Source organism: Bufo gargarizans, chromosome 6 (genome assembly GCF_014858855.1).
Source record: "Bufo gargarizans isolate SCDJY-AF-19 chromosome 6, ASM1485885v1, whole genome shotgun sequence".
NCBI lineage: Eukaryota > Metazoa > Chordata > Amphibia > Anura > Bufonidae > Bufo > Bufo gargarizans.
This window is the reverse complement of record NC_058085.1, coordinates 22,017,316-22,044,232: the sequence shown is the minus strand read 5'-3', so window position 1 is coordinate 22,044,232 and position 26,917 is coordinate 22,017,316. Positions and strand designations below refer to the sequence as shown.

At 45.4% G+C, this 26,917-nt stretch overlaps 1 protein-coding gene and 1 long non-coding RNA gene across 2 annotated transcripts in view; both read right to left on the bottom strand.

Moving 5' to 3' along the window:
- LOC122940391 overlaps nt 1-26,917 on the bottom strand; it is a 1,778,572-nt gene that overhangs the window by 1,545,143 nt on the left and 206,512 nt on the right. The gene's annotated exons all lie outside the window — the stretch shown is intronic.
- Nucleotides 1,498-6,178, bottom strand: LOC122940513. Its single transcript, XR_006390338.1, has 3 exons — nt 6,136-6,178; nt 5,939-6,062; nt 1,498-1,560 (listed from the first exon to the last, which is right to left on the bottom strand). It is a non-coding gene; the product is annotated as an uncharacterized LOC122940513 (long non-coding RNA).

Here is a 26,917-nt window from a genome sequence, read left to right as displayed (position 1 = left end):
GTAGCTGCAGGCAGTGACAATTCTGGGCACAGGAGCTGACAGACTAGAGAGAGCATTGCACAAGAAGGTAGGGGGAAGATCCTGTGTGTATTAGCAGTGTCATTATACAGCTGGGACTTGTAGATCTACACATACAAGTTGCTGTTGATTCTCCCAGCACTCAGGGCAGCTCTTGTATTCACTCACTTAGAAGAGCAGGGGGAGGGGCAGAGATTGTTTTTATTGCATGTAAACAAAGGGCCAGAAAAGAACCAGGGAAATGAGGAAATAGATATTTTATTTTTGCATAAAACTTGCTTAGCTTAGTTATACATTGCTGCCCATCAGATTTTCAGTGCTATATATATTTTTTTCATAACTCAAACAACCCCTTTAAGGAGACACCAGGAGACTGCACCCTAGACTGCAAAACCTTTGAAGATAATGATGCATTTATCTCCTGATGTTCATGTTCAAGATGACAATCCGGGCGCAACTTTGGTTTGACCATCTCCATCTTTCTAATTATAGAAGGATAAAACATATTGGGCCTCTTTCACACGAGCGTGTCCGGATTAGGTCCAGATAAGGTCCGGATGTATTGCGGCAAACCCTCGCAGTCAGTTTTGACTGTGATTGCGTTCCGTTGTTCAGCTTTTATCGCGCGGGTGCAATGTGTTTTGCACGCGCGTGTTAAAAAACTGACTGTGGTACACAGACCCGAACTTATAACCATGTTATAAGGGAAATAATACATTCTTAATACAGAATGCATAGTACAATATGGCTGAAGGGGTTAAAAAAATAATTTAACTCACCTCAATCCACTGTTTGGCACAGCCGACATCTCTTCTGTCTTGTTCTGTGAGGAATACCACGGTGATGGATCGTGTGACGGACCAGGTGATGAATGTAGTGACGTCATCAAAAGGTCCTATTCCTCAAAGAAGAAGACAGAAGAGATGCCGGCTGTGCGAACAAGTGGATGAAGGTGAGTTAAATTTTTTATTTTATTTTTTTAACCCCTCCAGCCCTATTGTACTATGCATTCTGTATTCAGAATGCTATTATTTTTCCTTATAACCATGTTATAAGGGAAAATAATAATGGTCTCCATCCCGATAGTCTCCTAGCAACCGTGAGTGAAAATCGCACCACATCCGCACTTGCTTGCGATTTTCTCACAGCCCCATTCACTTCTATGTGGCCTGCGTTGCGTGAAAAACGCACAAAATATAGTTTGCTGCGATTTTCACGCAACGCACAAGTGATGAAAATCACTGGTCATGCGCACAGCCCCATATAAATGAATGGGTCCGGATTCAGTGCGGGTGCAATGCGTTCAACTCACGCATTGCACCCACGCGGAAAACTCACCCGTGTGAAAGGGGCCTAATACTGGTGGATAAAACAAGACTGAAGACAAGATCTTCACAGCCTTCTACAGATCATAGGGGACATCTCATGAGACCTTATCTCCATCTACCTGATCATCCTGTGGGACATTGTGATGTTCTTCTGAACCATCCTGTAGAAGAAGAGGACTGGGACATCTCTCCGGTGTTGTTATCTCTTCCTTATCTGTAGGAAACACATCCAATGACTAAATTAATTCCTTACATACAGATGAGAGGACGCGTGTATTTAGTCATGTATATTACCTGGTGATGTGAGGGGCCGGTAATCCTCCATCAGGATGTTGTCACAGCCTTTGCTGTGTGCGCCGTGACACTTGTGCCATGCTTGCGGTTGCCGGTGGCAACGTGTTGCTGTTATGGCATGTGGTGTCAGTGTCTTGGCTTTGGCTGTGTGCGCTGTGGCATGGTTGCCACGCATGCTGTTGCCGGTGGCAACGTGGTGGCTGGTGTGTGCACTTCCCCTTTAAGTTGTAGCCTTCCCCTGTCTGGTGCTGTAAGGGTTAACCCCCTAATTGGGTGTAGTCACTAGGTGCTTCTTATACCTGTAGCCTTTGACCAGGAGTCAGTTGTACTCCAGCCTTGGTGTGTGCTGGAGTTATGCTCCTTGTCTGGATGTTCCATCTTCCTGTGTAAGGGCCACCTAGTGGGACATCGATGTCTCCAGCGATGTCTTCCTTATGTCTCCTCCATTTTCCCTACCTTACCTGTGGTTATGTTAGGTGTGGGTATATGTTCTTGGGTGGTTGTTCGCCTAGTTGTTGTTCTGTGTCTGGTCAGTGTTTGGTGTATTATTCTGTCCGGCATGGATGCTAGATGTTCCCCTGTTTGTCTGTCGTGGCCTCCGGAAGGGGGTCTCATGGTGTCCCGGAGGGGTGAACCAAATGTCTAGTCTGTGAGCTGTTGCTGGAGTGCTGGTTCCTGTGTGTCAGTACATATTGCATCTGTTTGGTGTTTAAATTGCAGTATGTTTTTATGGGTTCCAGTTTACCTTGGTGTGGTCTTCTGTTGTGCCGTCCAGCAGCTGCCAGGGATAAGTTACCATGCCTTCCTGGGTTCTAGGTTCAGTGGTTATCCCCGCCACTGGAAACTTACCTGCTGTTCCACTTGGCATTTCTCTGCAACTAGGCCGATTGAGACTCCTGTTCATCCGAGTCGTGGAAGAACAGGTTGTCTCTCCCCTGCTCCTATGTAAGGGATTATCAGGGCGAGTCAGGGTCCTAGGTATCCTGGGTATGAGCAGTCTTACTATCCAGGTCTGCTCATACGGTGAGGAGTTAGGGCGAGGATTAGGGACTCTTTAGGAGGTGACCCGCTCCCTGATTCCGGTATCCTGGCCTAGCTGCTTCCCCATTATACCTGACATTGTACGGTGGGGGGTTTACCCCACTCCCAATCGTGACAGATGTGCTTATATCCATCTACCTGATCATCCTGTGGGATATAGTGATGTTCTGAATTATCCTGTGGAAGAAGAGGACTGGGACATCTCTCGGGTGTTGTTCTCTCTTCCTTAACTGTAGGTGTTGCAGAATCAGGATTAGATCGGATGGTCAGCCATGTTGTCTTAGGTATACATCTTGGGGCACATTTATTAAGACCGGTGTTTTAGGTGCAGGTCTTAAAGCCCTAAGCTGGCGGTGGTTCCACTGAAGTTATAAAGAGGTGCAGGCCTCTCCATAACTTCAAAGCTTCCAACACCAGTTCTATATGTAAGACAGCTTCCACGTTATCTTACATTTAGACCCTTTTCTAAACCTGAAACATTTGTAGAAAATGGTAAATGAGACAGGCCTGCCGGCCCTTTCCCTTCCCTGCCCTCTCCACGCCGACAATTGTAGACCTGCCGCCCCCCATTTCACTGACATCTGCGCCTGAAATACGTCAAATTAAGGCTTATTTCAGAATAGTAAAGGACCCCCCTTGTTTACACCTCAAAAAGGAGCTTAGCTAAAGCGTTAATCATCATTTTGAAGTGAATACTGAGTACTTTTAGTACTAACTACTTTTGATGAGAAAATAGAGGCCTTTAAGTAATCGATTAAAGATGTTATGATGGAATGGTGACCTTTAGAAAGTAGATAATATTTGCACTAGAAGTGGAAGCGTTGGCCAAGATAAATGTATTTGTCTATTAAAACTAACCATTTGCATGTATATGATCAGGATAGATCCTCGGTGTTGGACCGGTGATAAATGAAAGAGCCGATCTTGGCTTTATGGATCATGGGGCTCTTTGGAGAGAAAAATGGAGATTGGTACTTGAATTGGAGAGGATTAATGGAAGGCCCCAGGAACAAATTATTTATGCAACAAGAGATCGCAATGAGGAACTTTTATCCAATTAGCAGTTGTTGTCGGTGTAACTTGTGTAGATCTCGGGTTACGTATGAGAATTATGGAATGATTGGACTGAAGTCTACGTACAGCGACACACTGCGGAAAACTGGAATAAAAGAATAATTATTCCTTTGTTCTCTGAGGTATAAAGGACGGTGTCCGGGACTAATAACAGAGCGCTGCCTTTTACCATGGCTGTAATTCACTTCCATTTACCTCCTATGCCATAATCTGCCTACATTTTACATTGACTTCAATGATGTCTTGCTGCTCTTCAGATCGCCCATCAGAGATTTTAAGCCAAAACCAGCTGAGACTCTAAACACAGAACAGGTACAGATTTTCCCCTATACCTTATGTCTGTGGAGGCTCAAATCCTGGTTCTGGCTCACAATCACTGATGGAAATCACTGACAAAACACTGATGTGTGAATCAGGGCTGGTGCAAGGATTTTTGCCACCCTAGGCAAAAGCTAATTTTGCCGCCCCCTTGACTCCACCCATTGACCACACCCCTTTATCCGCCCCTTTTCCAGCCGCCTATTGTATGTAACATTTAACTATGGTCATGTACCCTGTGCCAGTCTGACTATGGTCATGTATATATAATATCCACCCATTGTCTGCTACCTAGTACCATCCCAGTGATGCCAATCACTCTGTGCTGTTCAGCAGGTTGGCACACCAAACACGAGCAGTGCCACCTATTCACTGCCAGGCGCCATTCAGCCACTGTTTGAAATCCTGTGCCACCAGGGCAACATAAAACAGTATGCTGCCTTGTGCCCTCTGCCAGTCTGGCACTGTCCTGCACCCTGTACCATTCATCGAACTTTAGACAGTCTGTGCCACCTATTAGGCTCCATGTGCCACTGCTGGGCACTCTGTGCCAGTCAGAATCTTTGGCCCCTAGTCAAGCAGCAGGTGTGCCCTGACCCCTGTACACAAGTGTGTGCCACCCTGCTGCCAGTCACTGTCCTGCAGCCTCTGACACCCTAGTGCAGGTTGTCAGAGTGCGGTTGCCAGGGGTGCTCACCAGGTTCTGCTCCTCGCTGTGCTCCAGGTCCACATTGCCTTGGCTCTTGCCAAGATCATGTGTCTTCGGCGCTTGATCCCGCCAGACCCACCTCTGGAGGTCACTGGTCTCGCGGGAAGTCAGGGCTGGTGCAAGGATTTTTGTCAAAACAAGCAAATCTACATTTTGGTGACCCCCCCCCACCTTCATCATTTCACATTTCTGCCCCTGATGATTCATGTCCATTTTTTGCCCCCCATCATTTTACATTTCTGCCCCTCATGATTCATGTTTATTTCTTGCCCCCATGTGCTAATATCATAGTGCCATCCTCTCCCCCTGCCCCCTAATGTGCCAGTATCAAGTGCCTCTCTCCTCCCCCCTCCATGTGCCAGTATCATGGCGCCAATAGCCCCCCCCCCCCTCCCCCGTGGCAGTAAAGTAACAGTCCGGTATTTAAGAAAGAAAAAAAAAAAAACTTTCAGAAAAGTTTCTCCTGGGATTCGAACTCACGGCCTTTACACATCAGAGGCAAGGCATTTACCCACACATCTATGAAAGCGGTCTTGTCAGTTACTTAATTTTTTTTTTTTTTAATATAACTTTGATACCTAGTGTACATCCATACACATGACAGCTTCCCCAGTACACTGTGTATGGATGTAGCAGAGCTGGGTGTGTTGGGGCAGCTGTCATGTGTATGGTTGTACACTAGGTATCAAAGTTACCTAGAGTAAAAATCTTGTATTTTTTATTTTTTTTTAAAGTAACTGGCAAGACAGCTTTCATAGCTGTGTGGGTAAATGCTTTCATAGCTGTGTGGGTAAATGCCTTGGGTAAATGCCTCGTGAGTTTGAATCCCAGGAGAAACTTTTCTGAAAGACAGTCTAAATGAGATTTAAATACACCAGGGTCTCGTAGCTGTGTGCCGCTCGCTCGTGCTGAAGTGACTGAACAAACTCATAATCGCAGCGCATCTGGCTGGCAAGTACAGGAAGTGAAGGAGATGATGTCAGATGGATCACAAGTAGGGGGCGGGGCTCTTGGGATTCGGACTCCAGCCGGCGCCCCCAGGCAGATTTTGTGTTGTTGTGGCCAATTTCCAACAGTAGGAAATACATCCAGGGACTGAATTCATTCCTTACATACAGATAATGAGAAGACGTGTGTATTTAGTCATGTCTATTACCTGTTGGGGTGAGGGGCCAGGAATCTTCCTTCATGATGTCCTTGTACAGATCTTTGTGTCCTTCTAAATACTCCCACTCCTCCATGGAGAAATAGACGGTGACATCCTGACACCTTATAGGAACCTGACAACACAATGATACAGTCATCACCTAGATCCCTTCATAGCGTTCCTGTATAATGTCCCAGCAGTGTCACCTCTCCAGTCAGAAGCTCAATCATCTTGTTGGTGAGTTCTAGGATCTTCTCTCTATTGATTTCCTCATGTATCAGGGTTGGGCTCAGGGTTCTTCTCCGTCCTTCAGACACAGGGTCCTGACAGCGCTCACTAGAGGTCTTCTTCACTACTGTGTAGTCCTGGTTATGGAGAGACACAGTAATAACTATCACCCCATACATCTCCAGAGTCCCTCACCTCTCCAGTCATCTCCATCTGTTAGTAACATAGAGAAGATGATGTAATGTGACATGATCAGAATCTCTCACCTCTCCAGTAAGCCGGAAGAGGATCTCGAGGGTGAGATTTATTATACTCTCCGGCATCTTGTCCCTATCCATCCTTGTCGGGTCAATCAGGAGAAAGATCTTCTATAGAAGATCTCCACTGAGCGGATCCTATATTGTAGGAACCTGAATGGAGAGAAGATGAGACGATGTAAAATCCTACAAAATCCCATGTAAAATACAATAACTGGAGATAATAAGAGGAGACATTGGGGGAGATAATAAAGTGTAGATGTTGTGTTCTCTCTTTTCAAATGGATTGAAACATGTGTGAGGTCAAGGCAGTTTCATGATAGGTCATAAAATCCAATATATAGAATATACAAAAGAAAAGTTGATCAACAAGTCATAAAACTGGGAATACAAAAAAATATAGAATAAAATGCAGACAGACCTGCAGAGCGAACTAACACCCCGGAATGAAGACCACATTAGCCCTTTTACACTACATGTGTCTATTTTATTCTAGATTTTTTTGTTCCCAGTTTTATGACTTGTTGATCAACTTGGATGTTTAGTATTTTCTATATATTGGATTTTATAATCTACATCATTTGTAGGTTTTATTTGTTGGTATATAGAACTGAAAAAAAACGTAGGGTGGGCATTGTGAATGACTAGAATACTACAAAAACAGCCTGACGCGGTCCGGCCCAGGTTCTGATATCAGCACAGCTCCGGATAGGGAGCGATTGGTCCCTCATTTTTATACTATTGCAACCACTGAGGAAGAAAACGTACAGTTTCGAAATGCATCTGGTGTAACTGCGGTATTAATCCATCAAGTGTAATTGCGGCACCAACCTATTGCGAGGAATAAACTTATCCTTCATACCATTCCGGACACTGAAACAGCAGAAGTCGGCACTCCTGTATCCCTACTACACACGCGCAAGTAAGTGTGCCCGCATGCGAGAGAACTATAGGATCCAGCACGCATCAAGATCATAGGTGAGCGGAGGTCATCAACATCAGATTGGGGGGGGGGGGGGGGGAGTCCGTCACCCGGCACCCCCAGTCATCCACAGGGCCCCCCCATAACAGTGACATCCACAGGGCCCCCCATAACAGTGACATCCACAGGGCCCCCCCATAACAGTGACATCCACAGGGCCCCCCCATAACAGTGACATCCACAGGGCCCCCCCATAACAGTGACATCCACAGGGCCCCCCCATAACAGTGACATCCACAGGGCCCCCCCCATAACAGTGACATCCACAGGGCCCCCCCATAACAGTGACATCCACAGGGCCCCCCCATAACAGTGTCATCCACAGTGCCCCCCCATAACAGTGACATCCACAGGGCCCCCCCATAACAGTGTCATCCACAGTGCCCCCCCATAACAGTGTCATCCACAGTGCCCCCCATAACAGTGACATCCACAGGGCCCCCCCATAACAGTGACATCCACAGGGCCCCCCCATAACAGTGACATCCACAGGGCCCCCCCATAACAGTGACATCCACAGCGCCCCCATAACAGTGACATCCACAGTGTTAAATGAATTCACCCACTGATCTCACACTGCCAACACACAGAGGGTGATGCCCCACATCATATACATTTCAGTTCAGCCCAGACCAAATTCATTTAACCCTTTAAAAACACCAGTTACTTATTGAAATCAGTGTCCGTCTGTCCACTTTGCTGCCAGTTCTTGTGCCCAGAACCTGTTTGGGCTGATCTCCCCTGCATATGGTGCGGGCACCACCCTCTGTATGTCACCGGTGTGAGATCAGTGCCCGATTTCATTTCAGTCTTTAAAGGGAACCTGTCACCTCTACTATGCTACCCTCATTGAGCATTTCTAAATGTTCATTGTGTTACCCTAAACATATAAATTACACTTTTAATTTCATTTGCAGATGAATTCAATAAGTTTTATGCATTTTTGTACTTCCCGCCTTTTATGCAAATTAACATAAAAGAGTCATATCTTACTTGTGGTCATGGCTACGGCCAAGAGATATCCGAAGAATCCTAAGGAGAGAAACAACGGGAACAACCTAACCCAGCTAGGCGTGTCTTAGCTAATCTGACTAAATGGCTTGTTGTGTGCCCTAAGCCATGATCGTGGGTAGGCCTGTAAGTGGGCATACCCTGTGGAAATGAGAAGATAAGGGAGGGAGGGTGGCGCACCTGAGAACACACGCCTGTGAGTGAGGCTGTGGCTCGTATATGAAGAGCCTCCGCCCCTCCCATAAATGCAGGCTGACTAATCAGCCTTACCAACTTGTGGTCATGGCTACGGCCAAGAGATATCCGAAGAACCCTAAGGAGAGAAACAACGGGAACAACCTAACCCAGCTAGGCGTGTTTTAGCTAACCTGACTAAATGGCTTGTTGTGTGCCCTAAGCCATGATTGTGGGTAGGCCTGTAAGTGGGCAAAAACCAAGCCAAGTAGGGTAGAAAAGGAACTCTAATGGCATGTGCAAACTAATCCCCAAGCCAACTGCAAGGTGTCAGGGATCTAGAGCGAAAAATTCGGGGTGTATGAGGCAAGGCCAGAAGGAGACCTACAACCCATCTTGTGGATGACAAGGCCAGAGACATGATGCTCAATATTGCGGATACTGCCCCAAAGCAGAATGGAGGACCGGGAATACTTTGTGAAATAGATTATGAAAACCAACTGAACCTTGTAAAGTTTTGGTTCTAGGGAGTACTGGCAATGCCCTAGCGTCAGGAGATCGTGGGACCGAAACCTAACTGCCTAGACTATGCAGGAATGAGGGCCAAAAATAACTATGTAGATAGGAAGAGAATCCTTGAATAGTTCCCCAGACAACAGCTATTTGCTAGCCGTGCTCCGCGCGTTGTTCTAGTGTGCGCCCCTGAGAATTGTTTTAACGCTTGAGACGTGAAGACCGACCTACTATCTGAATCTTCTACTGTGAGGAAATGCTGAACCTTGTCCAAAACCCGACTTAACGTGGTTGTAGGGAGTCCGAGGTTAGTGCGACAGGAAGCTATGAGGCCATAATATACAAGATTCTGTCTATGCCATCCCATGAGTGAGAGAATGCAATTGCAATGAAGCTACCGGCGAAAATTAATTCCTGGTCGTGGTAAAAAGGCACAGATAACCATTGGTCGGACCCCTGAAGCCATGGGGCCGAAGCAACCACCAGGGGCCCATGGGGCCGGGCAGCCGCCGGGGTGCGAACCTTAGATTTGAGGACGGATGGGGAAAAGATTGGGGCTTAACCCGACGGGTTTAGTAATCAACCGGGACTCGATAACCTAGAAAGACAATGACATGGGGTAAATCTTCTTAATGAAATGAGGCTGAAATGAACCGCAAGTACTAATCTGTAAAGTATAAATGAACAAAAGAAAACTTCTGAAAGGTGTGCCATGGAAAATAGTATCAGATGGCCGTATGACCTACCAATGTCGATGACAGTTGTGAAATTCTCTAAGCCAAGAGCCACTCCAGCAAGCCCCTTATGGCGGGAGACATGCGTGAAAGCCCCTTATGGTGGAAAAAAGTATCAGATGGCCGTGCGAACTGCGAGGTCCTATAAGCGAACAGCCACTCGTGTGGGTCTTTATGGGAGGAGCCATGCATGCGAGTCTCTTATCGCAGGAGCCATGCGTGCAAGACTCTTATGGCGGAAAAAAAGTATCAGATGGCCGTGCGAACTGCGAGGTCCTATAAGCGAACAGCCACTCGTGCGGGTCTTTATGGGAGGAGCCATGCATGCGAGTCTCTTATCGCAGGAGCCATGCGTGCAAGACTCTTATGGCGGAAAACAGTATCAGATGGCCGGGCGAACTACAAGTGTCGGTGCCAATCGTGAGGTCCTATAAGCGAAGAGCCACTCGGGTGAGCCTCTTATGTATTTTTTATTTATTTTTAAACCACTTATGCAGTACCAGAATGCCTTGGGGACTCGCATAACCATGACCCCCTCCAACAGCAAACCTGGGACACTAACCAGCCTACAACCATGCTGTACCCCTAACAAACAAAACAAAACATGAAAAACGGTCATGGGGCCCCCGGAGCCATGAGGCCCCTGAAGCCAGAGCGATGACGTTGCGGTGACGATAAGTAATTAAAACTTAAGCCGGACCTGATGGGATATGCAGAGACTTGAATGATTGGATTGGCTAGAAGGTGACCTAAGGAACATAACTGCCAACAGGCGTTGAAAATATAGACATTAGTAATCCGAAGCACGTGCATACATAAAACACTAACCACCGCGAACCATAAAACGTAAACATGAAATTGAAGCAGAGATGGGAGAAAAACAAGAGCCTGAGGCATTGCAAGTTCGCTAAGAGAAGTCTCTTATCGTGACAAACAAATGAACAGCTTGTGGAAACATAGCAGGAAACTTACTCCTATTGGCCCACTGACCTCCGCTGAGGAGCTGTTTGGTGAACTGGGGCAGGAGACCAATCTGAGTGAATATGAACCAGAAGTAAAGAACCAGAGCGGTGGGTGCAGACTGCCCCGGTGAGACTATTGAGTAAAACCATGACGTAGCAATGAACAGGAGAATGCAGCTTTGAGTGGATGCAGAGTACAACACATGATGTAACAACAAATGGGTGAATGGAGGTTTGGATGCGAGTGGTACCTAAAAAAACATGGTATGGGCGCAGCTCAGAGTCTGGGTAGCGCATGAAAAGCATGGTATAAAGCAGACGTACGAATGCAATTTGACAGTGAGCAGAGTATTGACGTGATGCGAAAGCAGACACGTGAACGCAGCTCTAGTAGTGAATGGAGTATAGGACAAGATGTAAAAGCAGACATGCGGACGCAGCTTTGGATGTGAACGGAATATTAACTTGATGTGACAGCAGACATGGAAAGCGGCTTTGGGGAGTGGGGTATACGACCTGGTGTAGCAGGAGAAGTGTGAACACAACTCTGGGTATAAGCAGAGCATGAAATTTGGTATAACAGCAGTTCTGGTTGTGAACGGAGCATAACATAGATGTAACAGCTAAGCTACATGAATGCAGTTCTTGAAATGGGCCTGGAAAGAACCTGTAGTAGTAAAGGACGTGTGAACGCAGCTCTGGGCTCGAGTAGAGTAAACCCGGTATACCGATAGAGTGGGGTATGGCAGAGACTTATTCTAACAACAAAACATGACATCTAGCGTAGTATCAGCAGCGGCTGAACCTGACGGTCCAGTTGTCACCCAACATTTAGCTTATCCTGGGCGATCCAGGTAACAAGACAAATGACATAGCATGGTATCTGCAGTAGCTGAACCTGGGCGATCCAGGTGACACACAACATTTAACTCGGCCTGGGCGATCCAGGTGACATACAACATTTAACTCGGCCTGGGCGATCCAGGTTACACATAATATGTAACTCGGCCTGGGCGATCCTGGTAACACATAACATTTAACTTGGCCTGGGCGATCTAGGTAACAAGACAAAAACATAAAAGTATAGTATCAGCCGTGGCTGGACCTGGACAGACAAGGTAACCTGCGGCCTGTGCACCTGAGAACACACGCCTGTGAGTGAGGCTGTGGCTCGTATATGAAGAGCCTCCACCCCTCCCACAAATGCAGGCTGACTAATCAGCCTTACCAACTTCTGTGACCAGAGGTCATATTTTCAAGCTCTGACTCATCTCAGGTTAATTTGCATATGTATCAACTCATTTTTTTTTACACAATAAAAGCACACAGCTATGGGGGACTGGGTATTGCGGATGTGCTAGCGGCCATCTAGCAACCCATGTCCTCAGCTCTATACACAAAATCCAGGTGACAGATTCTCTTTAAATCACAATTTTCTGCCCATTTTGTGCCCGTCTTATATTTTAATGCCGCTTTCACCTGATTTCCCCTCGGGACGCTCACTGCAACTTCTGAATACGAAACCAACTTCAGCCTCGTGTCCTGTATTTATATATCCTTGGGGGTGTGATCCTCTTCTTGTAGTGCCACTCATTTTTATCCAGTCATGTTTTTAGTGATTGTTAGAAAAGGATGAATTCTTATGTTTTGGGCGTTCCAGTCCCATGCTCCAGTCCACGTCTCTGAGATCTCCTGGATATGTCTTCTATATAACGCCCCCTGCTCCAGTCCGCGTCTTTGAGATCTCCTGGATATGTCTTCTATATAACGACCCCTGCTCCAGTCCACGTCTCTGAGATCTCCTGGTTATGTCTTCTATATAACTCCTCCTGCTCCAGTCCACGTCTATGAGATCTCCTGGATATGTCTTTTAAAAAAAAACGCCCCCTGCTCCAGTCCACGTCTTTGAGATCTCCTGGATATGTCTTCTATATACCGCCCCCTCCTCCAATCCACATCTCTGAGATCTCCTAAATATGTATTTTATATAAGGCTTCCTCCTCCAGTCCACATCTCTGAGATCTCCTGGATATGTCTTCTATACAGGGAGTGCAGAATTATTAGGCAAGTTGTATTTTTGAGGATTAATTTTATTATTGAACAACAACCATGTTCTCAATGAACCCAAAAAACTCATTAATATCAAAGCTGAATATTTTTGGAAGTCGTTTTTAGTTTTAGCTATTTTAGGGGGATATCTGTGTGTGCAGGTGACTATTACTGTGCATAATTATTAGGCAACTTAACAAAAACAAATATATACCCATTTCAATTATTTATTTTTACCAGTGAAACCAATATAACATCTCAACATTCACAAATATACATTTCTGACATTCAAAAACAAAACAAAAACAAATCAGTGACCAATATAGCCACCTTTCTTTGCAAGGACACTCAAAAGCCTGCCATCCATGGATTCTGTCAGTGTTTTGATCTGTTCACCATCAACATTGCGTGCAGCAGCAACCACAACCTCCCAGACACTGTTCAGAGAGGTGTACTGTTTTCCCTCCTTGTAAATCTCACATTTGATGATGGACCACAGGTTCTCAATGGGGTTCAGATCAGGTGAACAAGGAGGCCATGTCATTAGATTTTCTTCTTTTATACCCTTTCTTGCCAGCCACGCTGTGGAGTACTTGGACGCGTGTGATGGAGCATTGTCCTGCATGAAAATCATGTTTTTCTTGAAGGATGCAGACTTCTTCCTGTACCACTGCTTGAAGAAGGTGTCTTCCAGAAACTGGCAGTAGGACTGGGAGTTGAGCTTGACTCTATCCTCAACCCGAAAAGGCCCCACAAGCTCATCTTTGATGATACCAGCCCAAACCAGTACTCCACCTCCACCTTGCTGGCGTCTGAGTCGGACTGGAGCTCTCTGCCCTTTACCAATCCAGCCACGGGCCCATCCATCTGGCCCATCAAGACTCACTCTCATTTCATCAGTCCATAAAACCTTAGAAAAATCAGTCTTGAGATATTTCTTGGCCCAGTCTTGACGTTTCAGCTTGTGTGTCTTGTTCAGTGGTGGTCGTCTTTCAGCCTTTCTTACCTTGGCCATGTCTCTGAGTATTGCACACCTTGTGCTTTTGGGCACTCCAGTGATGTTGCAGCTCTGAAATATGGCCAAACTGGTGGCAAGTGGCATCTTAGCAGCTGCACGCTTGACTTTTCTCAGTTCATGGGCAGTTATTTTACGCCTTGGTTTTTCCACACGCTTCTTGCGACCCTGTTGACTATTTTGAATGAAACGCTTGATTGTTCGATGATCACGCTTCAGAAGCTTTGCAATTTTAAGAGTGCTGCATCCCTCTGCAAGATATCTCACTATTTTTGACTTTTCTGAGCCTGTCAAGTCCTTCTTTTGACCCATTTTGCCAAAGGAAAGGAAGTTGCCTAATAATTATGCACACCTGATATAGGGTGTTGATGTCATTAGACCACACCCCTTCTCATTACAGAGATGCACATCACCTAATATGCTTAATTGGTAGTAGGCTTTCGAGCCTATACAGCTTGGAGTAAGACAACATGCATAAAGAGGATGATGTGGTCAAAATACTCATTTGCCTAATAATTCTGCACTCCCTGTATAACGCCCCCTGCTCCAGTCCACGTCTCTGAGATCTCCTGGATATATCTTCTATATAACGCCCCCTCCTCCATTCCACATTTCTGAGATCTCATAGATATGTCTTCTATATAACACCCCTGCTCCAGAGAAGGTCTCTGAGATCTCCTTGATATGTCTTCTATATAATGCCCCCTGCTCCATTCCACATCTCTGAGATATCCTGGATATGTCTTCTATATAACGCCTCCTGCTCCATTCCACCTCTTTGAGATCTCCTGGATATGTCTTCTATATAACGCCCCCTGCTCCAGTCCACGTCTCCGAGATATGTCTTCTTATTCTGTCTCAGCATCGGTTGTACCCGCTACAAGCTTATTGTAGACCCAGTCTGTAAGGATGTATGGGGCAGGTTGAATGAGGACTTGAACAGATAGCTTACTCAATGAATAAAGACTCCAGAGGTAATTTCCAATGCTTCTTTATGCTTCAAGGTAGCAAGGATATGAACATAGAGGCTTTTTCATAGGTAAATTTCTAATGAAGTTACACAGCTCCCTCACTCTGCAGTCTCTTCACAACAACTATACAAAATGGAGTTACAGCAGGAAATGGAGGGTGGGAACAACCAACTAGCCAGAAACAGCAGGGGTGTAAGGATCATACCAAACAATATAGTAAAATAACATGTAATAACAACTGCTAGACAGTAAAAGCTGCGTGACAGCGCATTCCCCGCCTGGTATCAAGAGATACCACTATACACTACATTATTTTATTTTAACATACTATTAACATTGCACATAGTAACATGCTATTTAACCTTCTCAAGTATATAAGCTAGCTATATTAAAAGGTCTTAAGTGACTCCTTCATATAACGCTGAATCAGAATTTTTGGAAACAGGCATAATTAGGACTGTCTCGGTGACTGGTCTCAGAAAGGTTTTTGATGCCCCATCCTTAACGATCCTGACTTCCACACTTCGGACTCTTCCATCATCACTGGTAATGGACTTTGTAATAAGTTCAACTGGCCACTGGATCCGGTGAGCTTGCTGTTCTTTTAGCAGGACCAAGTCCCCTTCCATTAAGTTAGGCCTCTGGGTTTGCCACTTTTTACGTCCTTGAAGAAGTGTGAGGTATTCCTTCCTCCATCTGTCCCAGAAACAATCTGCAAGGTATTGAGCGTATCGCCACTGACGTTTATATATGTCCTTTTCATCGAAGATACCCTTTGGCGCTGGAATCTGTCCAATATTCCGGCTCAATAATGTAGCTGGGGTTAAAGGGAGTCTGTCACCACATTTTAGCATGTTAGACCGTTAAAATAGGGTTATGTGATCCAGCCAGAACATAAAAACTGTACCTTTGTGGTAGAAAACGGACTTTTCAATTTGCAGAAAACGAACTTATAAGATTATCTTCTGAGCCCTCTCAAGTGCCCAGGGCGGTCTCTCAATCCTCGGAGCCCAGGCAGGCACCTCCTAAACGGCTGATAACTCCGCCCTCCGTGCGCCTCTGCCCGCCCGTTTACTCCCCTCCCCTGTCCCTTTCCACTGCGGCTGTGCGTTACAAATTGTAGCGGGCGCATGCGCAATGCGATGCCCGCTCCTGGCAGGGCATCGCAATACCTATTGCGCATGCGCCGGCTAAATGGCGCGAAATCTGCAGGATTAGCCGGCGCATGCGCAATAGGTATTGCGATGCCCTGCCAGGAGCGGGCATCGCATTGCGCATGCGCCCGCTACGATTTGTAACGCACAGCCGCAGTGGAAAGGGACAGGGGAGGGGAGTAAACGGGCGGGCAGAGGCGCACGGAGGGCGGAGTTATCAGCCGTTTAGGAGGTGCCTGCCTGGGCTCCGAGGATTGAGAGACCGCCCTGGGCACTTGAGAGGGCTCAGAAGATAATCTTATAAGTTCGTTTTCTGCAAATTGAAAAGTCCGTTTTCTACCACAAAGGTACAGTTTTTATGTTCTGGCTGGATCACATAACCCTATTTTAACGGTCTAACATGCTAAAATGTGGTGACAGACTCCCTTTAAGATAGTCAGAAATTCTGGGTCTGTAGATAAGGCGGTCAACGGTCTTGAGTTGATTATTGCTGCAACCTCAGCAAGAAATGTGGTGAGCACTTCATGGGTAAGGCGTGAAGAACTCACATCAAGCAACATTCAATCCAGTATGCGCCTTGCCATCCTAATCATGCGTTCCCATGCTCCACCCATGTGTGAAGAGTGTGGTGGGTTGAATTTCCACACGCAGCCTTGATCACTCAAATAACTTTCAACTTGTTGTCGGTCTATCTGTAACTCTCTACAAGCGCCAATGAAGTTAGTTCCACAATCCGATCTCAACATCTTCACGGGACCTCTTAGAGCAAGAAATCTCCTTAGAGCATTGATAAAACTCGAAGTGTCTATTGACTCGATTACTTCGATATGTACAGCTCTTACACTTAAGCAGGTAAACATTACAGCCCATCTTTTGCTGTTAACTTGACCACCACGAGTTCTTCTAGCCGTTACTGTCCATGGTCCAAATATATTGATTCCGACATATGCAAAAGGTGTATCTTCACTCTGTCTGCGGGTAGGTCAGCCATCTGTTGATACTGCTGTCTACCTCTTAACTTCTGACATTTGACACAGTTGTGAATGATCGTGGCTATTTGTCTTTTCACTCCAACTATCCAGAAACCTGCAACTCTGATTGCACCTTCTGTGTAGTGTCTTCCTTGATGTCTGACTCTCTCGTGGTAATGCCGGATAATCAAGGTTGCCAAATGGTGGCTTCTTGGTACTATCAAGGGGTTCTGTTCTCTTCTTGGCAAGTTTGACTTATTTAGTCGTCCACCGAATCGTAGCATGCCCTCATTGTCGATTATTGGGTTCAGTTTGAATAGTGGGCTACTCTTTGAGACTGGTCTATTGCCTCTCAAGCACTTAATCTCTTCTGCAAAGACTTCTTCTTGCACAAGACGTATGACGATTAACTCTGCCTTCTCATACTCTAAAGCATCGGGTGACTCCTTGCAGGTGTGCCATCCATGACAAGACGATGTCTGATTAGACTTGCAGAAAGTCTGCACAATATGACTCAATCTTGTTATAGTCTTCACCAATCTTTTCCAAGAAATAAAAAGGTTCAAAACGTCTCACTTCCAAGTTTCTTCTTGAACATATGTTGGAACTTAATGTTATTATTTCAGGGCGGATTTCTGGATCGGTATCTGGATCCACCAGGTGGAAATCAATATCTTCTTTTGAGTTTGTAGAAGACTGGTCCATTCAAAACTTGGGTCCTGAAAACCAAGTGGTTTGTGTGAGGACAACTGCTGGCACTGACCTTGTAGCAATATCTGCGGGATTCAAACCAGTCGGGACATAGTTCCATTGTTCAGGTCTACTGATTTTCCTTATTCGTTCTACCCGGTTAGCCACATACACATAGAACCTCCTTACACTGTTGTATATGTAGCCAAGTACGACTTTGCTGTCAGTGTAGTACTTAACCTGATCAATTTCAGCGTCCATTTCATTTTGCAGGAATTCTGCGACTTCGACAGCTAGGGTTGCGCCACACAATTCTAATCTTGGAATAGTGTGAGTAGGTTTTGGAGCTAACTTGGCTCTTCCTAGTAGAAAACCGACATAGGATCTCCCGAAGGGATCTATGATCTTGAGATAAGCCACAGCCGCTATAGCCTCGGTAGATGCATCACAAAAGATGTGAATCTCTTTCCTCAGACTTCTTGAAATTGAAGTGGGTGAATAGCAGCGCGGGATATTAAGTTCTTCCAGTACTTTCATGGAGTTTCTCCATTTCTCCCATTTAAGCAGTAGGTCTACTGGCAGAGGGGCATCCCAATCTGTCACTCTCTCAGTAAGCTGGCGAAGTATGGATCTCCCTTGGACAGTAACTGGAGTCACAAAGCCTAGGGGATCGTAAAGGCTATTAACAGTTGACAAGACTCCTCGTCTGATGAATGGCTTCTTGGCGTCAGAGACCTGAAAGGTGAATGTGTCTGAAGTTATATTCCAGAGAAGACCGAGACTCCTTTGAGTGGGTAGGGCATCTACTCCCAAGTCCAAATCCTTTAAATCCTTAGCATGATCTTCTGGATTGAAAGACCTTATTACTTCACTGCTATTAGATGCAATCTTATGAAGCCTTAAGTTAGCAGTCAACAGGAGCTGTTGAGTTCTTTTTATCAGATTGATGGCTTCTACAGGTGTTGAAAAGGATTTCAGGCCATAGTCTACATAAAAATCTCTCTCAATAAATTGCCTGGTGTCAGATCCGAATTCCTTTTCACCTTCCTGCGCTGTTCTTCTCAGTCCATAAGTTGCCATGGCAGGAGATGGACTATTTCCAAAGACATGGACTCTCATGTGATAATCTATCACCTGATCATTAATGTCATTGTTGCGGTGCCACAAGAACCTGAGATAATTTCTGTGGTCCTCTTTGACTATGAAACAGTGGAACATCTGTTGGACGTCAGCTGTCACGGCAATTGGTTCCTTCCTGAACCGCATCAACACTCCTACAAGGTTGTTCGTTAGATTTGGACCAGTTAGAAGAACGTTATTTAAAGAGGTTCCCTGGAACTGAGCGCTTGAGTCAAAGACTATTCTGATTTGCCCGGTTTACGAGGATGGTAGACTCCAAAGGATGGAAGGTACCAGCATTCTTCACCTTCCATAAGGTCTGGTGCTGGCTCAGCGTGAAGGTTATCTAAAATCTTCTACATAAATGCTAGAAAGTGCTCTTGCATCTGAGGTTTGTTACAGAGAGCTTTCTTAAGTGCAGCAAATCTGGTTAAAGCTTGTTGTCGATTGTTAGGGAGAGTAAGCATTGGTACTCGAAAGGGTAATGAAGCTACCCAACTGTTGGAATTGTCCTTGAAGAACTCTTCATCCATTATCTTGATGAACTCCTTGTCTTCGACTGAAGGGGCAATCTTGTTGTCATCACAAGTAGTCTGGTACACTGAATCACCAGGGTCCTTCTGAGAAGTGAACTTGCAGTTTATACCGTGGAGTGCTTGATATGGAACTTTGTTTTTAAAATCAAGTCTTTCCTTCACATAATAGTGCAATGGACATTTCATCGACCGATAGGCAACATTAGTTTTGTAGGAAGCTACATCCAAGAACTTGTGAGATTGACACAGACTTCTCCTATTATCACCCATCAAAGATCAAGTTTCTGGGCCTGAGGAGCATCATCTGGACCATTACATAACTCTCTTATTTTATGAACTCTATGAATGTCTCTCCCTAGTAGAATCAAAATCTTAACATCCTTGTAAAGAGGTGGAATGTAGTCAGCAATGTGGCTCAAATGAGGCTGATGACGTGCAATCTCTGGTGTGGGTATTTCTTCTCTATTGTTCGGTAGCTGATCACATTCGATTAGAGTTGGAAGAGGAAACTCTATGTCCTCATATTCTGATGCCACTATGAAGCCATGGGCTCTTCTTCCAGAAGTATTGATCTTTCCTGCACATGTCTGCAAGGTATAGGACCAGGTCTCTCCATGAATGTTGAATTGGTCAAAGAATTCTGTACTGGCCAATGAGCGATTGCTCTGATCATCGAGTATGGCATACATTTTTATGGAAATCCTTCAGGAAAAACCCTTACAAGACATATCTTGCTACAAGATTTGCTATGAAGCCCTTCTGTACACCTCTGTACATCTTGTGGTTACGGGGTTGGCACGTTGCTCAGTTCTCTCCCCGCCATCATCTGATGTAGTCTTGGGGTTGCTGCCGGGTGAAGGTTTCCTTTTGAACAGGTCTGAATGAAGAGAGTCCACATGTTTTGCACTGTTACACAGGGAACATCTGATGGCGATCTTACAGTCTCTAGCTAAATGATCGGAGGATGCACAACACTTGAAACAGATATTATGCTCTTTGAGAAATGACTTGCGTTCTTCAATAGGCTTATCCTTGAATGCACGACATTTGGATAGAGAATGTGGCGCATTATGAATAGGACACTAATCAGGAGGTGGGTAATCTAAAATATAACATTTAATGATTATGTGGATAAAATACGAGAAAATCCTAGATAAAGTGTGCAAAGACAGACCTTGGGATAGAAGGTGTACAAAGCCCTATATTATACCGAAGTATTAATCCCAAATGAAAATACATAAATTTGCTGAAAAGTAGTGCACGGCGGCACTAGTAACCAGTATGTCCTACCAGTACCACGAGACAGGAATCGGATCCTTCACCACCGACTATACTCCAATCGAGGCTTCTCCATGCATGTGGAATACTGAAGAAGTGATATCAGGCAGTGATACACAATAGTGCAGGGTCCCTGTAGAGGCCCTATGGCTGGCTAGCAAAATGGCCTTAATACTAGATATAGGTAGCAGCCTAACCACAGGGCACTCGTCCTGACAAGGATGACCCCGTCCGGAACCTGTCCCTGAAAATCTAAATACTGTATGTCCCTAAAAATCTAAAAAACACTCCCTACACGCATGTTTCACTGCCTGGAAAATAGAGCAGTTCATCAGGGGAGATGAGGGAAAAGTGCTGGGGATCAATTTTTCGATAGACCCTTGATCCCTAGACACCAGCCAGGCTAGATACGTCGGCCAGTTATGAGGGTATATCCAGATGGTGGAACCCTCCAGGGGCGGTCTCTAGATAGAGAGACAATGGAACATGCAGATACAAGGTAAGTAAAACTGCACCTGGGACGCCAACTTGACTGGCGTTCCCACCACTTTTAAATATTCACCTGGTTGCCGCCTCCCACAATATGCAGGGCCAATGGGAACTGACTAGAACACAAATTATGGTTTTTAACTATTTAGCATGCTGCTGTCACAAACAAACAAAAAAAGGAGTTTTTTTTAATAAAGAATAATGATATTGAAAGACAGGAAGAAGGGTATATCAAAACACAGGCAGCACTTAGACAGTAATTGCTTCACAAGAAACAACTATAATTCAATTGTTCATTTAAGCCTGTCGGTGCGACTGTCCGTAGAAGAAAGATCCAGCGTGCTTCACGCTGCAATAGGATCTTGTCCGAGTCACCTCCACGTTTTGGGGAGTGACTGCTTCGATAACATTAACTTTGATAACCCTGGGGTCACCTTGATGAAAATCACATACATGACGAGCCACAGCCGTGTCTCGTTGTTTCTCTATGTCAAGAAGGTGTTCTCCCACACGCCTAGGGTATTACCTGGGCATGAGTGGGCAACAGTTCGTGGAACACAATGAGCTGGTCCTCCAACTGCTCAGGTTCTTGCTCACACATAACTTTTTTATGTTTGACGGTCGCCTCTACCACCAGCTCAGGGGTACGGCCATGGGTTGTTCCTGTGCGCCGTCTTATGCAAACCTGCTCCTGGGCTGGTGGGAGGCTACAACTGTCTTTGGGGAAGGAGAGTCGATGACCGGGCCCATAACCTTATGGGCCCGGTACATCGACGATATCCTCATAATTTGGAATGCGAGCCACTCAGCTTTTAAGCTTTTTCCTCCGGTTCACTTACGAGATTGACGAAGAAACACATCCCTTTTTAGATGTACGCATATCCAAGAAATGCGGGGGGGAGCTCTCTACAAGTATCTATCGAAAAACCACAGCTACTAATTCAGTCCTTCACTGGCAAAGTAGCCATCCGTTGCCTTTGAAGCGAGGTATCCCCTATGGGCAGTACCTGCGCTTGCAGGGGAACTGCTCAGAGGAGCAAGAATTTAAGATTCAGGCCGCAGATCTCCGACAGAGAATTCTGGCCAGGGGCTACCCCGACTATGTTCTGAAAAAGGCCTTTCAGAGAGCGGCCCATACCCATAGAGACACACTTCTGGTCCCCCCAGGAAGGAGATAGGAAGATATGGTTCATCACCACATTCGATGGTTCAGTTAAGAAGTCAAGAGAGATTCTTGATCGCCATTGGCCCATTCTCCTGATGGACCCAGATGTGTGTGACGTTTTACACGACTATCCACAGGTGACATACAGGCAAGGCAAGAACCTCAAGGACTTGTTTGTACATAGTCACTTTTCACCACCCGCTGCTCCTGACACTTGGCTTAGTTGCCAGCCTATTGTCAGTTTCAGGTGCAGCGGCTGTGTGGCCTGTGACAGCATCACCACAGGGAAGACCTTCTTCAGTAGCAATCTCAGACGTAATTTTGACATTAGAGATTTTATCTCATGTAGAACGGTAGGCGTCATATACAAAATCACATGTATCTGTGAAAAAGAATATATTGGCAAAACCAAACGTGAGCTCCTCAGGCGTGTGGGAGAACACCTTCTTGACATAGAGAAATGACGAGACATGGCTGTGGCTCGTCATGTATGTGATTTTCATCAAGGTGACCCCAGGGTTATCAAAGTTAATGGTATCGAAGCAGTCACTTTCTTCTACGGACAGTCACACCGACAGGCCTAAATGAACAATTGAATTATAGTTGTTTCTTGTGAAGCAATTACTGTCTAAGTGCTGCCTGTGTTTTGATATACCCTTCTTCCTATCTTTCAATATCATTATTCTTTATTTAAAAAAAACTCCTTTTTTTGTTTGTGACAGCAGCATGCTAAATAGTTAAAAACCATAATTTGTGTTCTAGTCAGTGTCCAGACGTCTATTCTTGTCTTTTATATGACAAGCAGCCTAAATACCGCTTTTACTGATGGTCCGATTGGGGGCCAAAACGCTCGGGTGGTAACGTGAGTTCCAATCACCTCACCACTTGCGAGCGTTTACTGGCAATAGGTGCATTACCTTGCCTCTAGTGCCGCTGTCAAATCGGCCGGCAGGAGCGGTATCGCGAGACCAAGCGATGCCGCGCATGCGCAGGAAGGAGTCGGCATCCTAGGCACTTCCTTGCACTCCATACCTCGCTTTCGGTTCCGTAATGGGCGCAGGCGGGGCGCTGATGTGTAAGCGCACTGAGGCACCCATTGGCCCTGCATATTGTGGGCGGCGGAGGCGGCAACCAGGTGAATATTTAAAAGTGGTGGGAACGCCAGTCAAGTTGGCGTCCCAGGTGCAGTTTTACTTACCTTGTATCTGCATGTTCCATTGTCTCTCTATCTAGAGACCGCCCCTGGAGGGTTCCACCATCTGGATATACCCTCATAACTGGCCGACGTATCTAGCCTGGCTGGTGTCTAGAGATCAAGGGTCTATCAAAAAAGTGATCCCCAGCACTTTTCCCTCATCTCCCCTGATGAACTGCTCTATTTTCCAGGCAGTGAAACATGCGTGTAGGGAGTGTTTCTTAGATTTTTAGGGACATACAGTATTTAGATTTTCAGGGACAGGTTCCGGACGGGGTCGGACGAGTGCCCTGTGGTTAGGCTGCTACCTATATCTAGTATTAGGGCCATTTTGCTAGCCAGCCATAGGGCCTGTACAGGGACCCTGCACTATTGTGTATCACTGCCTGATATCACTTCTTCAGTGTTCCACATGCATGGAGAAGCCTCGATTGGAGTATAGTCGGTGGTGAAGGATCCAATTCCTGTCTCGTGGTACCGGTAGGACATACTGGTTACTAGTGCCGCCGTGCACTACTTTTCAGCATATTTATGTATTTTCATTTGGGATTAATACTTCAGTATAATATAGGGCTTTGTACACCATCTATCCCAAGGTCTGTCTTTGCACACTTTATCTAGGATTTTCTCGTATTTTATCCGCATAATCATTAAATGTTATATTTTAGATTACCCACCTCCTGATTTATGCCTTAACTCTTGCTAATCCGGAGCGCAGATTCATAATAGGTCTGACCTCCCTAATCAGTACTTATAGTAAATCATGAATAGAACACTGTTGATTAAGATTGCTTGCCTTAATGTCTGTAGCCAAGATGTTGGATGCTATCGCGGTCTTCCTCACGGCAATAGGATGCTTTAAATTCTTAAGTTTATTGTTGGTGGCAATACCCCTTGAAGTAGTTAAAGAAATGGTGGTTGTATCTGGATAGAAGAAGCTTGGGTCATTCTTGGATCTTGCAACCTTCCGCACGAACTCTGCAAAATAAAAAAAAAGGGAGGGAAGGAAACATGACGTTCATACTTATTCTTTGATCCTACACTAGTCCACTTTCCCTGAAGATGAACTAGGCAACTTTGCTACAATAGGATTTACGCCCTGAGCAGTGTCTAAATAGCTAAGACGTGGTAAACTAGGATCTAACTCAGCAATTTCAAGTTCATGAAGGAGGTCACCTAACTCTGATTGACCTTAACAGAGATCTTAGGAAAGTCGTTTAGTCTCTGGAATAAGGCAGATTCAATGACTTCGGGGCTCCCATAGTCTTGTTCTAGACGTTCCCAGGCAGCATCAAGGCCTGCTTTAAAGTTATAAATGTAGACAGATTTAAGTCGCTTTACTTGTTCTGAAGATTGACGCCCCAACCACTTTATTAGTAAGTCGAGTTCTGCTTTACATGTAGATCTCCAACTTCTGTAGTTCTCTGGGCGGTCATCAAATCTAGACAGTCCAATTGTAATCAACTCTCGTTGAATCATATACTTGCTGAACTCTGCAGCGTCAGTGTTTTCGGTTTTTATAGCCACAGGGGATACTGATGGTGCGCTGACTTGGACCATGGTTGGTATCAGATGTTGGCTGGTAGGTGGAGAGAAAGGTGTTGCAGATGGGTTCAATCTAGGTAAGGGTCTGTCATCTGAAGGTCTCTGAGCATTTGAAGTTGAAGAGAGCTGTAGCACAGGGGGTGTAGTCTTCTGTTGTGCCCTTGGAATCTCTATTCACATAGGGTTGTGATGGCACATGAGCTGCGTAGGTTGATTCACTTGATTTTGTGACATGCGGTAGTTGTGAAGTGTCTCTGTTAGTAGGTGTGTGTAGTTGACCAGCTTGATTTGGCAACACGTTGCCTTCTGATCCACTTGCTGGATGATTATGAAAAGAATCTCCAACTGTAGGTGGGACTGTATTGTCGTGGTTCTGGGTTAAGACAAACTGTAGGGTCCTTTCAACAGGGTCTTGACAATCAGCCAAGCTGGGACAGGCTGCTCCTTCTTCTTCCAATAGGGCTTGTGCCAAGACAGATAATTCAGCTAAGGCTACTTCTTTTTCTTTATTCTTCTGAAGGATTTCTAGCTGAGCCTCTGTTTCTGCTTGAATGCGTTTAGCTTCTGCTTTGATGGCTGCTTCTCTTTCAGAACAGGTGGCTTGAATCTGGGCTGCTGCAACCTTCTGGCGAGCTTTGACTATTTGGTCGCTCAGTGTTTTCCTTACAGAGCAGGACCGCAGTGACTTAGAAGAGGATTTATGATAGGAGCGGGCAGATCTAGATGATTTTCCTGAGTGTCTGGAAGAAGCAGATATACAGGATGTAGTTTCATGTAGCTGTGCTAATCTACCTTCTATCTGTGCCTTTGCTTCAAGATATGTGCTATGCCTCTGCTGGTCAGTGGAAGTAAAGTCCTTTAATTCCAATGCAGCTTCCTCTATGTTAGAATGAGACAATAGGGAATAGTACTTCTCAGAAAGTATTTTATAGTTCCAAATGCCTTCTTAACCCTTGAGAGAGCAGTGTTCAATTGCTCAGAATTGTTGCTAGTTTTATTAGTGGCTGTTATACAACTTAAAGTCTTCTCCCATAATGCAGTCAGGTTACTAGATGTTTCTTCCTTACTTGCTTCATAAGCCTCCCTTGCCTTCAAGGATGGATGAGGGGCTCTAACAGGACGAGCAGAATAAAGTAAGGAGTCTGCTTTATCTTGATTAAATATAGGTAACTCTGTGGGATCTCTGTCAGACATAATGACAATTGCTGTCGTTTTGGTGTCTTGTTAGAAATCTGCCTGAGCTCAGCTCTGTAGGTAGTGACTTCTGTTAGTAAGCAGGCTGAGCTGAGGAGCTGGATATTTGTGACAATGAGCCAGCTGGTGCTGCAACTGGTGCAGACTGGATAGCTCAGCTCAGTGCACAGTTCACTATCACTTTAAACAGGCAGGAATATACAGTATTTCAGTAGATTCAGGTATTGGATTCACAACCCAAACAGCTTGACAATGATGAATCCTTGGGACTTTATATACCTATGATACACAGTCCTTGCACAGTTCAGAAGGTACTTATGGCTCCCAATAAAGGCAACACTTGTATAAGCTGGTATTACTAGGGAAATGGGTCCACAGCACAGACCGGCAATCCCTGGCAGTAAAGGCTGTAACAGTTATGGAGCATTCAGTAAGTGGCTGGCTTCATATGCAGAGTAATGCTTCTGGTGACTGAGGCAGTAACACACAGGCATTGAGCTTTCAGTGCACAGCCTGAAGATGGCTTCCTGTCTTAGGGTGTTAGTTCTTCACACATGCGCGCGGTTACTCACGATTCTGAGGCTGCAGAGATAGCCATGTGACGGATTCTTCTAGAAATTTACTATTCTGTCTCAGCATCGGTTGTACCTGCGACAAGCTTCTTGTAGGCCCAGTCTGTAAGGATGTGTGCGGCAGGTTGAATGATCACTTTAACAGATAGCTTACTCAATGAATAAAGACTCCAGAGGTGTTTTC